Source organism: Phasianus colchicus, chromosome 5 (genome assembly GCF_987193195.1).
Source record: "Phasianus colchicus chromosome 5, bPhaCol1.hap1.1, whole genome shotgun sequence".
NCBI classification, from domain to species: Eukaryota; Metazoa; Chordata; class Aves; order Galliformes; family Phasianidae; genus Phasianus; species Phasianus colchicus.
Window position 1 is genome coordinate 33,238,291 of NC_143440.1, and position 12,796 is coordinate 33,251,086.

Genomic DNA, 12,796 nt, shown 5'->3' on the forward strand with positions numbered 1-12,796 from the left:
TCCATTATCTCCTGTCTACATTCAGTAGTCTAGTCTATCAAAATACAGTGATTGAATAAAACTTTTATTTCATATAAATGAATGCAGTGATTTAATAAAAGGTTTGTACTGCACGGTATAATAGTTCTCTAAGTGAATACTGAAATCCTAAAATATAGGCACTTCTCATGTTTCCAAGTTAAAGCATTGTTACTTCTTTCCAAATGGCTTTGCTGAAGCAAAGTTTATCCTGTGCATTAAAGTAAAACTATCCTGAGCTCTCTGAGTAGTAGTTGACACTTATTATTTAAGTAACCTTCTTTTACTATTATAAATGTCTGGCATTAGGAACGCGTATTAAGAATACTTGACAATTTACTAATTTATGATCTCCTTAGTTGTATTTTAATATTTTTGGCAAGCCAGCCTGTGTTGATGTATTAGCCAAACATTCAAAATTCAGACTTGAAATCTTGAAAGTCTTTTTTTCAACTTTCAGCTGAACACTGAATATTTTTGACATATTTTAAATTTTAATTTTAAAAAACAGATTGGGTACCTGTGAACTGAACCCGTATGTTACACGCAAGTGCCCTTTTACTGATGACTCACTGCTCACAATTTTTTGGCTTTGACTTTTGTTGGATTAATTCATGGCTAGGTTTTGCCTTTCTCATTTTTTAAAGCACTGTCTGCTTTTTCCTTTTACTTCCAAACAGTTAGTTAGGTTGTCCTGAGGATCTTCTCAAAGGTTATGTCCTGGCAGCACTGTCTCATCATTCCTTTCACTTCCTTTTTCATGCAAAATGTTTGAAAACCATCTCTTGGATACATCTGCTTATTGTGAATTTCCTATTATATTGCTGTTTTGTGATTGTATTTTTAATCCTAAGTCATTTTGAAATAGTTTTACAGTTTAATCAATCTGAAAAGACCTACTGTCCAGTAAAAACAGTATGTGCTCAATAATGTGGTCATATTTCACTTCTACTTCTCCCATCTTACAGCAATTCCAGCTCTTCTCTAAATTACATAGATCTCCCATTCAGAAGAAAATATTTTTTGAGAACAAAAAACTAAGCTGAACTAAATGACAGACACTCTGATTCAGTAACCTGTTAGGAGACTCTAGAGGCAGGAAATGTAGGTTAGGGTCATGCCACCCTCTTCTGGTTAACTTTAAGCACTCCCATTACTTTTCATGTGCCTCTGTTACCATATTTGTATCTTTGAAATAATGTTTTCTCACTCTTGTAAAGGTGTTGGCAAAGAGATGCTAAGTTGTAGTCATACAACCTGCAGTAACAAAAAAGTTTAGACTGAGTGAACAGCACACGAGAGTGTGAAAATAATGTTGTAGTGGGAGCCATAATGAATGTGATCACAGATACCGATTTGCATGAGCGCAATCTGGAAAGCTTTTCTCCTAGCACACCGCCTGCAGCACTCTCAGATCACAGGAGCAGTCTATAATCCACCCTGTAACACTAACGATGCATTTCACAGCATGATTCCTCTGGTGGTCTCAACATGTTGTACAAGCCCACGACTCGATGTCTGTGTGGGCCATCAGTGGGGCAGCCATGTACCGCAGGCCTCTCCTCACAGCGTCGGCATGTTGGGCTGTAAGCGGGGGAGCCACACACTGCAGGCTTCCCCTCTGGGTGGACATGTTGGGGTTTGCTGCTCGAAGGGGAACTCTGCTGCTCCCTACCTCCACTGGGCAGGGAGGTTTGCTTTGGAAGGAGCACAGTTGTAACAGAGATTCAGGCTTCAAAGTCACCAGGTAGTTAGCCTTGTTGCTTTCCATTGCTTGCAAGATTTGTTCCACTTCAAATTTTGCCAAGACAGGAGGGAAAAAAACTCTCTGCTGGGTTCCTGCTATGGACAACTGTTGCCAATTCTAAATAATCGTAACTTCTCCAGTACATCCTTTTACTGCCAAATCCCCACTCTACAAGGAAGACATTGTTCCTCTGACACAGAAGTCATGATGTCGCATTAGGGGTGCAAGCTTAGGCAAGCACGACTTCAGCTTCTGTGAGTCTCATGTTTTAATTGTTGCTGCCTTGACTTTATTTTGTTGCTTATAGAAGAATAGGAGTTCAGAAGAAAGAAATACATTTCTCAGCTGTAAGAGTTCTCTCTCCCTCTCTTTGCAAAGTTCAGCCCTTCTCCCACGCTGATCCATGCACTGCAGCAAGACCCAGATACATGCAAATGCAGAGAGGCTTTTTGTAACTGAACTAAATTCACATAGCACTGGAGCTGGGTTTGTACAGGTTCAAAGCAGGAGGTGTTAAGTGATACAAAATAATAGAAAGGAAATGCAGACAAGAGTCAGTGTCAAAAGAGTGGTGTTATTAAGAACCAGCAGGGAAGAGAAGCTAAAAGGCAAGCAAAAGGTCTAGAGACCTAGTGGGATTATTCTTTATTTATACGATGTCTTTGAAGACGAGGACTCTGGGCTGCCTAATCACTGCTACTAGGTGTAAGCAGTGTTTGACAAATGAAGAGAAATAAACAGAATTTCTAGGAAAGAGACCCAGAAGTGTATTTTTAAATATAGCTCTAATTCTTTCAATAAGGTATACTCAAGGTAAACATCTGATTGCTCTAAGAGAGCACTCTGGTCTGGCTTCTGAATGCCAAGATGCCCCAAATGGAGGAGTATGCAAGAGGAATCACACCCAGTGTGCCATGGTACTGTTAGGGGACACTTCTCCAGGTGCCTGGAGTGACCACAAGGAACATGGTCCAATTTGAGACCCAGAGCCCTGGCTGCACTTCTCATTTGTGTGCCTCCTCCACCAAAGCAACACAGGGCACCGAGATTCTGACTGAGGATTTGCTTTCCACTGCTATGGATGTCGTTTAAAACTATTTAAATACCAAAATTCAGAATATCTCATATCGCCACACAGATTAGGCAAGGCAAATGTGATTCTCTTTATGCTGCAATCCCCAGTGCAGACAAAGCTTTCTCAGGTTGAGATCCTGCCACTCACATAATTATTTAGAGAGAGACAGCTCCGCTTCTTCAGCTCAAGTACTTCACAAGGGGAATGGAAACATTAGGAAAAGTTTTTTCTTTGATGTAGAATACACTGCCACTTTTTTGTTATTAAAATAGGAGCTAACTTTAAATAAATAAAATTTTGCCTGAAGGCTTCTGAAAACTAATGTTGTGTTTTGACAGTGTCATTTTTCTGATTCCTGAAAGCATTACGTGAGTTAACTTAGGACTTCATCATGATTTTTCTTCTATGCTACATACAGCGAATTATTTTTTCAGCTCTGTATTTTGATTTATTTATTTATTTATTTATTTATTTATTTATTTATTTATCTCATGCACACACTCACACACAGCCACATCACTGCTCAATTTCTTATCTGACAAGTGCTCCCCAAAGCTGGCTCTTCTCCCTCTTAGAGGACAGGTGGATCAACCCCCTGCAGGGGGTGGAGTGAGAGGGAGTGCAGTGGAGGGGAAGAAGGTGCCACTGTTTTTTATTGCAAAAAGAAATGGATGAAAAGCAGTCAGCTTTGAGTCTTTGAAAAGAAAATAAACTATGGAAATGAAAGAAGGTCACACAAAAAATATGTGAAGGGACAGAATTTTGTTTTAAAAACAAACACTATCACTGTCCATATTGTATGTAATGTCTCTTTAATTGGACTTACAGGTTTTATATCCTCTGAATTCATGCTGTTAAGAATATTGATGCAAGGATGATATAGGACTTACAGAAGAAACAGAGTGTGTTCAAATAACAGCTGATTTCATACCCTAGTCTTTGATAATAATTTATGGTCCTCTCTTAAAAAAGTAAAGATTCTTTTAGGTGTATGCTCAACTAGAAAACTCAAATAATGTGTGCTTAGTGAAAGAAAAAATATTGCTAACAGCACAGTGTGTCTTACAGCATAAAGTGCGCCCTAAAATTGCATGTTGCTGAGCATTCCTAATGTGCTGTGAGCAATTTCATTCACTGTATTTCAAACCCTGAGTGCACACTCTAATATGCATATATATCAGGGGTGGCCAAACTTTTTCATGTGTGTCACAAAGCGATTTCAAGACACAAAAAGAGCTGGCTGCAGGCTTCCAACTCCACCCTACAACTATTTGAACGAAAACAAAAATATTTCATGTTTGCTTTTATTGTTGTTTGGGATGCGTGTATGTTATTTGAGGGGTTTGTTGCAGGAGGTTTTTGCATAACGGAATTATGTCAAAATGTTTCTTTCTTTATGAGAAGCTCAGATTTTCTGTTCAGATTCTCTTATTATGGGAAATTACAGATAGCCTTGGATCTTGGAAACTTTTCTGTTGCTCATTTTGTTGTAATTTATGGTTCTTAAAAGAAGCCAAATTCTATTAAAAAGATTTTTTTTTTTTTCTGATTCTTTGAGATGTCTTTTTTCCAGTAAAGAAAAAAGGCCTTATCTCTGTAATGTAAGTAGAGCCAATTGGTGTGAGCTAAGGCGTGACTTGCTGAAATGCAGTGCTGACACTGAACTTTGCAATGATTGTAAGTTATTTATTTATGATCTTTTCCTCTCTGTAAAATAAGAAATGGGTTGGATTGTTGTGAAGGTTTTCTGGTAAGCAGTGCTAGGTGTACAATAAGGTATGCTGCAGGCATTGTATGTTACCAGAAAGGAGAACACATTGAGTGCTCATTAAGCCCTCAGTTGATAAGGCTGATAAGTCCTGACTCAGCTGTGAGGAACACAGACTTCTTAAAATAAAATACTGTGAGAGTTCTTATTTGCTTTCTGGTCTTTGTAGAAGACCTCAGAATGGAAGGGAGATGCTCTTGCCCACACTGAGTGATGGAGAAGCGTGAAGCACAGCACAGCCAGGTGTTGCCTGCACAGAAGCAGACGAGCTACCCTCCTCTACATATCTGGACTTGTGTGTCCCTGCATTATGCAGCAGTAGGTAGCATATGCATACCCTTTGATGTTTGGGGCACATTTTCTTGTTTTCATTTGGATCTTCAAAAACCAGAAAACTCTGTTTTGGATATTACTGAGATTATTGCTTTACAGAAAGGGGGAGGTTTGGGGGTAGTAGAAAGTACAAAGTGCAGGGGAAGTGAGAAAATTACTTATTCTCTACTGACACTGGATGTTCCCCTTTGGTCTTTAGACAACTCTTCTACCACGATAGGTCTCTTTTCTCCCCTTTCTGTCCTTGTTTCTTCCTTTCTATATTCCCATTTCTTCCTTTTGGTGTTCTTTTCTCCTCTTTTTCCCCAGTATATTGATGTGCTGTTTAGGGCACATCCAGAAAGAGGAAAGCCCCATACAGTATCTTTGTGGCCATTTCTAAGGACTGTAACATCCACGCCAGGATGAAAAGCACAAGGATAGGACAGCTGACACACGGTGTCACTCTGAGCCCCCCTGGGCACCAGTGTATATATATATTTATAAATACACGCTGCAACCATCAGGGAGCTTCCTGGATCACACTTCTACATAGTTTCTGCACATCTCTCAGCAAGGAGACCCAGCAGTGAAAGATTACCCACTGCCTTTAAGGAGCCCGAGCATTCTGCTTACATGTTTCAAACACACCCATGTGGCTGGGAACACCATTCTCATTTTCATCTGAAGTTGAGTGTACACTCCCCAGTCATGTAAGCACCTTTGACATAGTGCTTCTTGGGATGGAAACATTTCATTACTCGCTAGCTTGAATAGAGATTTCCAAAATTTAACAAAACAGACCTTGTAAATAAACTGTAAGATCAACATACAGGAAAAGATAAAAAAGAAGAAGAAAAAAAAAAAAAAGGGGGGGGGGGGGGAAAGGTAGATGAGAGAAAAGATAAGGAGAGTAAAGGAGAGAAAAGTAAAGCAGAGAAAAGGAGAGAAAAAAGGAGAAGAAAAGGGAAAGGGAAAAGAAAAGTGAAAGAAGAAAAACACAACTCCTTGCAACTTCTTCTCTGTATACTTGTCAAGGTGCGGCACACAGCGCCAGGCTGCTCAGACAGCACACTGGAGCCCAGCGCAGCCTGTCAGATGGCTCCCAGGCTAGGTGAAACGCTCTTCTTCCCTAGGAGCGCTGCGCGGCCGGCAGCCTACCCCGATCAGCCTCCCGAGCCAAGACGGCTGCCTGCAGGCGGCCGAGCTACGCGCCGCTCAACGCGGCGAGCTACCCGTCCCCTTTCCGCCCAGCCCCTCTCGGCGGCCGCGCAAGATGTGTCGGGCAATGCTGCCCCCTGCCGGCAGCAAGGCGCAGGGCTGCTTCCCTGCCTCCAGGGCGGAGGTGGAAGTGAGGCCGCGAAGCGGGACGTCGCCACCGGCCTCATTGGCTGTGTGAACGCTCTTTGTGCACGGCGGGGAAATGAACTCTATGAGAGCAGTGGTCTACCCCGAAGTTTCTGCATTTTGCTGTCCTGATGCTGCGCTGAGCATCGTGATCCACATGAAGGGGAATATGTATTGAACAAGCGAACACCAGTCTTTACCTCTTTTTCCAAATTGCAAGCTTTTTGTGTGTGTGTGTGATTGCATCTTCATGTTTTTTGTTAGCTTCTGTGTCCTAGAGGCAGAAATACAAGAATTATATCTGTAGCACATCTACAGGTCCGAGTACAATGAAAAAAAACATTAGGGCAGTTTACAGTTAGGAGAAGGGCTGAAGCATTGCCCAAAGAGCTAAAATGCACTAAGAGACAAATCTGCTTTGTTTTATTTATTCTTAAACATTCTGCTGGTTGCCTTCCCATGCTGCGCTCTCTTCCATATGCTCCCTACACCCACCAACACACCCACCTACACACACTCACAATTTACCAACATACTTTATGACTTTGCTGAATTAAGATCCACACCACCATTCAAATAAGATAAAATAAACAACTGTTTTCTTTCTGCAGAATGAGCGTATTCTGACTTGGCACTTGTGAAGCATCTGAAAGAAGCAGACTGCCAGAAATGTCTTACACCAACAGTGCACTGAAGGCCCAGGTCTGGAGTATGTGCACCCAGGTGCACTAAGGACCATTGGGATTTGCAGTGGGAAAATTTCTAGAGGGATCTGGCAGGTACGCAATCCACAGTAGAGTGTCGTAGGTCACTGAGAAGCCAGAGTATGTGCCCATGGAATCTCCAGGCCTGAACACATAGTCAAAATAGCATCAACAGGGTACAACAGAAGCCCATTGCAGACATTTATTTCAAGACTGCCCTTTCTGCTGAAGAATTAGAGTCCCAAGAAGTGCAGGCAGCAGAGACTGACTAGATTTGCCCTGCCTGTCTTATCTCCTGCATTAAGCTCCTTGATTCAGGAGCTGACAGAATTTTGCAGTGCTCAGCACACAAACAAATAACCTAGAAAGAGTCGGAAACAGGTTATATTACTGCAAATCCTGTTTTGCCATCCATTTCTGCTGTTTATCAGGTGTAGGCCATTGCACCTCATTCTGAAAATCAAAAGGGCTGAAAACAAAAGAAGGATCTCAGGTCGTGACCTTGGTATTTCTCCTTGCTGTATGTATGGTAACTGTAGAGTCACAGCCTGAACTGCTGATTGAGCACCTGCAGAAAGAACCCAGTCAGCCTTGGGAGCACAGGTGAAGGCAATTCTCGTGTGCAACTGGAAGGGGTGGAACCTGACTGCACCTCTCTTAGACCACATTTAAGGGCTGAATGCCTTTGAGGAGTGGTCTCTGGTTGGAGATCCCTCCCTTGTGGAGTTTCTTTTGTGAGCCTAGATCCTTGGAGGTGGGTGAGCACTTCTCTGTTGTAATGCCACCTCATCTGTGTTAGTTGCTTTGCTGTTACACTTCTCTATTACCTTTTCACTGCACTGACCTTTTTGATTGTTAACACCATGCCACTTAATTCTGATCAAGCCTTGTGACACAAAGCCACTGTAGCTACAGCAGGAAACCTTCTCCTAAAATGTACCACTTATGGGCCCTGGGGCAGGGTGCCCTGAACACCTTCAGACATAGGAACTGTAGCTAGTAAAAACTAACTATGGGAAGCAGCCTGTTCCAAGGCTGGTGGCAATAAGGGGTGAAATGGAAAAGAAAAAGGCAAAGAGCTCTCAGTAGTCTTTTTGTGGGTATTAGGAAGATGATTTTGGCAGCTTTGCAGGCTCAGAGCTCTGCTAAAATGCGTTCCCTCTTAATATTTTAATGAGCTGAGCAATTGACAGTCCCAGCTGAGTACTTCTTTTTGCTGTTGCTAAGCAAAACAAGGATAAAAAAAAGCTCCTTTTTTCATCCTGTAAATCATAAATACAACCAAACCATTTGTTTGATATATGTAGAAATTCATTCTACTTCCATGCCAGATCATCCTACATAGCTTAGTTCATTTTCTCATGTTTTTTTATACATTTTCTATCTCTACAGCATGTCCCAGGACACATCCTGATTTTATTGTCTTCATGTGCTGTATAAACTTCAGACCCATCCAGAGTCCATTCAGCTTGGACTCTTCATTTGGTTTCTAGCACAATCCATGTTAATATGTACTGATACAGGTTCTTTGTTCTTCTCTATACTTTTTTTCTGTATTGTGCCTTGCCAGCTCATAGAATTTTAGATTTCAGCAATATTTTTAGAGATGCTGAGAGATTTTTCCATTCTTTCTTTCTCCTTCTCCAATGACTTCCTGCTTTCCTACAAAAACTTCCTGTCTTCAAATTAAAGAAATCCTTCAAACTGCATACTTATCTATTTATCAAATTAAAAAATTCTTATTTTCCCCTTAAACTTTCCCTTCTTTTCTATGCTTTCTTTAGCCAATCATCTGCATTTTTCTTAGCCAACTGAACTTTCTTTCACCAATGAATATTTAAAAGAAATTCTAGTATGCATATAATTTGAAGAAGTCCGATATTGTCCTTTCAAACCTGTTCTTGGAGCCTACCATGTGTTAGTGAGAATGTCTTACCTTGTATGATGAACAATTTTGAGCTTAACATGTGTAAGAAAATTCCTAATTTAAATGTTAGCAAGTCACATCTAGCTGCCAGGTCCAACTTTGAGTATTCAGAACATGTTCCTGGTTCCATTATTGAATCTGTTATTATATGTTTTTATTTAGAGAAAGCTCTGCTTAGAACTTAGAACTCCTGAGCAACGTTGGTCTCTGATCTTGAAAACTGATCTTTAAGGCATAGTCACCAAGCATTTTGGAGGGCCGCAGTTAAGGCTTATATAGTTCTGGTTGGAGTGGAGAGGCAGAGCAAAATAAGCAAGAGCTCCCATTGTCTTTCTACAGGCCATTGCTAAAGGAGCAGCAAGAGGGGAAATCTCTACCTTCGGTGAAACCATCTAGCATAAGACAAAGAACAGCTAGACACAAGAACAGACGGAGAGAATATTTTTAGTAAGATTGCATCTTTAGCCTTTGTGAATCTTCCTTTGACTATGAAGCTCAGAACTGCAATTTTGCTACTTCAAGGTTTTAATATACTGATGTTACTCTAACAACAACTACTACTACTTTAAAAACTAGCAAGCAAACAAAGATCCATAGCACATCATCATTTTTCATGCTCCAATGTAGCTGTACTCCTTGTTCCAATATAGGTGAACTCCAAGCACACATGCACTCATCTTCAATGACCGTTTCAAAAGTAGTCTATTGAACCTCAAAAATCTTTTGTATATTTACCAAAGTTGCTTTTTTGTTTGCCTGCTAAGCACAAATCTTGAGCAAGCTACAATGCTCTACCTCATTTATTTTTGCCTTTTTTGTCTTATCTCTGGATTCAACACCTTTCAAGTGCAGTTAACCACTTACACGGGAAAATGAAATTTAATAAATCACATAGGCACACTGTAAAGGATTTTCTTGCATTTCTTTCCTATGTAAATGGTCTGTAGCTTTTTCATGAATCAGGCCCATAGACTCTTTATTTCACACTTCCATCTTCCTTTCTCTGTAGAACTGCAATTTAAATGATCCGGAAGCATTTGAAGGCAATTACAGGTTAGCCTTGCAGATCAGTGATGTCTGATTTCAGGAATGGAACAAAATATTTGTAGTTTGTAGGGATCGACAAGGATCATCAAGTCCAACTCCTGTCAACTAGTTCAACTATTAGAAAGACAGAATTGTACTCTGAACTCTAGGTAGGTTTGGTATATAGCCCCAGAAGACATAACAAAATAGCTACTATCTATTATTTCCTCAGAGCTTCACACAGTTCTAGAACACTTATGGATTGCCTGGGTTTTTTACTTCCTTTACGTTGTGAGCAACACATAAATCATTAGGAGGGCTTGGAATGTCTTATTAACAAGATTGAAGGGAGAGCTTCACAAATCATGTTTTGGCAGACTATATGTTGCTACTTAACAGTATTTTTTTAAGAAATTGTACAGCCTGTACTCCCAGTGGCTAAAGTGGAGACATAAATGAAGCTGTCTTACAAAGAGCAAAATTGTGACAGGTGAGAGATTTAAATTAGTATACTATACTGTGCAAAAAATAAAAAATAAAAAATGTTATTTCTGCATTGCAGCTGACCCACCAGGCCTGATCTGCATGGGTTATTAAAGAAAATGAAGGCTGTCTGACAGCTTGGAGTGAGTGCACGAGACTTGATCAAAGGTGGAGTAAGAGTTACCAACCAGTGGGGTCTTCCGCAGGGATTGTAGCAGCATACATTTTGGAATCAGGGCTTGAAATATAGCCACAAAAACTGTCAGGGATGCAGCATTTAACTGTATATTGAGTCAATTGCAAAATATTTGGACAAGATTCTTTTCCTTCCCCTTTAGCTCCTTCCAACATCCTCCCTCTGGAAAAACACTTTAATATGTGGAATATAAATTAAGAGGTCTCCAAAAGAGTTGATATGCATTTGAGAAAATATTGTTGCACAGCGTGACTGGACAGTTTTATTCCATTTGAGACAGATTGAAAAGATGGAAATTACTGTGATATTGGTTGATGGAATAGCTCCAAACTCTTTCAGCTTTGTCTGGAACAGTCGTGGCTTAGCTACTGTTGTTTTACATAGTGACTAAATGTAAATACTATAAAATATTTATGAATAATGAATGCCAAACTGATCACATTGTGGATTTTTACTGGAGCATGTATGTGTTGTTATTAACCTGGCATTTACAGTATCTCACCTCTTATCACTCAATCAAGTCATCTGTCCATACACTTTGTCTTCTGAAAAATGAGAAGTTATTCAAAATCTGAGACTGTTTCTGCCAGTGTGTGTGCTGATAAATGTTATGTTAACAGGTTCTCTGTTTGTTTAACATTCTCCTGAGGAGGGTTTGATGTGATTTAAGCAATCTCATATATTTAAAGTACAGCATTAATTTCAAGTCTGCAGTGAGAACATCAGGAAGAGTCACAGGCAGCACAGCCACTAGTCTCACAGTGGAGAGTTTTGTCTTCCTAACTAGAAGTTTATTCACATCTCAAGCTACTGCTGGTCTTGAAAATCTTAATTTCTACACTATGTTTTCTTAAATCAAGTCATGCATTGCAAGACTAACAACTCTATAGGAATTTGTCCAATAACAATCTAGTGTCTGTTGTCCAATTTTTGTCTGTCTGCATATGGTTTGCTATACATCAGCTTTCCCTTAGAGGAATCAGAGGGCTTTTTACAATGTACAGCTTCAACATGCACATGCACACACACATTCACCGCCTTGCTAGCTGTTTTCTAGAATGTTTTTTCCCTGACAGTACTACAGAGGTGATAAATCAAGCCTCAATTACGCATACCTGTTTTCTAGAGAGCATTTGGAATTGCTAAAACACTTCAAAGTCTTAGATTATTGCCTTTTTGTCATGAATATCTGTTATGCTTTGCTTGCATTTGATGGACACCTAATTAAAATGAAAAAAGCTGAATCCATATGATACCGCGGTTCATTATTATCACAGACTGTAAGTGAAAAACACTACAGTGCAGAGCCAACTAGATCAAGTAATTCTGGTAAGTTTTAGCAAATATGGTTGTTCTGTTTTTTTGTTTATTTTTTTTTAAATCAAACGTTATAGAAGAAATAATACCATTGAGCACAGGCCCCGGGAAGTTCACGCTTTTACAAATAATGAAATACTTAGTGAGAAGAGCTAATTGAGGCTCCTGCATGCCCAAGTTTTGATTCAGTTGTAACTGCCAAAAGCCATGTGTCAGGTTCCAGGAGGAGAATGCTCATCAGAGAACTTATTAGATGAAGCTATCAGCTTTCCTTTGGGTGAAATGATGAGTCTGATAACCACGCAGTTTTAATTTTGGATGAGCTGTCTCTGAGGTGGTAGAAAAGTTGCTGTAGCCCCTCTATCATCTCCCCATAAAAATTACCTTTCATATAATATAGTGTCTGATGTGTATGAATGAGATTACCCCTAAAGTATATTAATTCTAAAAGTCGAACCTGCTGTTTGTTCATAGAAGCATAGAACCATGGAATGGCCTAGGTTGAAAAGGACCTCAAAGATCATCTAATTTCAACTCCACTGCTGTGGGCAAGGTCACCAACCACACTAGACCAGGCTACTATTCAGATAACTTTCACTTGGTCTCACAGCCCACAGGATAATTGAAGATTTCAAAAGATCAGAGACTGAGCACAGCAAGGCTTCTATCACTGGACATACAACTTCCTTTAAACGTTTTTCTTGGCTTTCTACAAAAACATCAACTTACTATAAGGATAAAGATGATTTCTTTCAACAATATTTTGAAGATAGCTGACTACTACCTTCAGTGCTGATCAGCAACAGCCTCTGAGTAACCTGAGTAACTTTTGACTCATCGTTGCTCCCTGCAGTCCACAACAGACTATTAGAGAAA

The 12,796-nt window shown here is 40.0% G+C and overlaps 1 long non-coding RNA gene across 1 annotated transcript; it reads left to right on the forward strand.

The window, feature by feature from the left end:
- Positions 1–7,660: 7,660 nt before the first annotated feature.
- Positions 7,661–11,836, forward strand: LOC149917841 (uncharacterized). The gene is made up of 3 exons (XR_016467283.1): positions 7,661–7,725; positions 9,238–9,345; positions 10,487–11,836. It is a non-coding gene; the product is annotated as an uncharacterized LOC149917841 (long non-coding RNA).
- Positions 11,837–12,796: the final 960 nt, after the last annotated feature.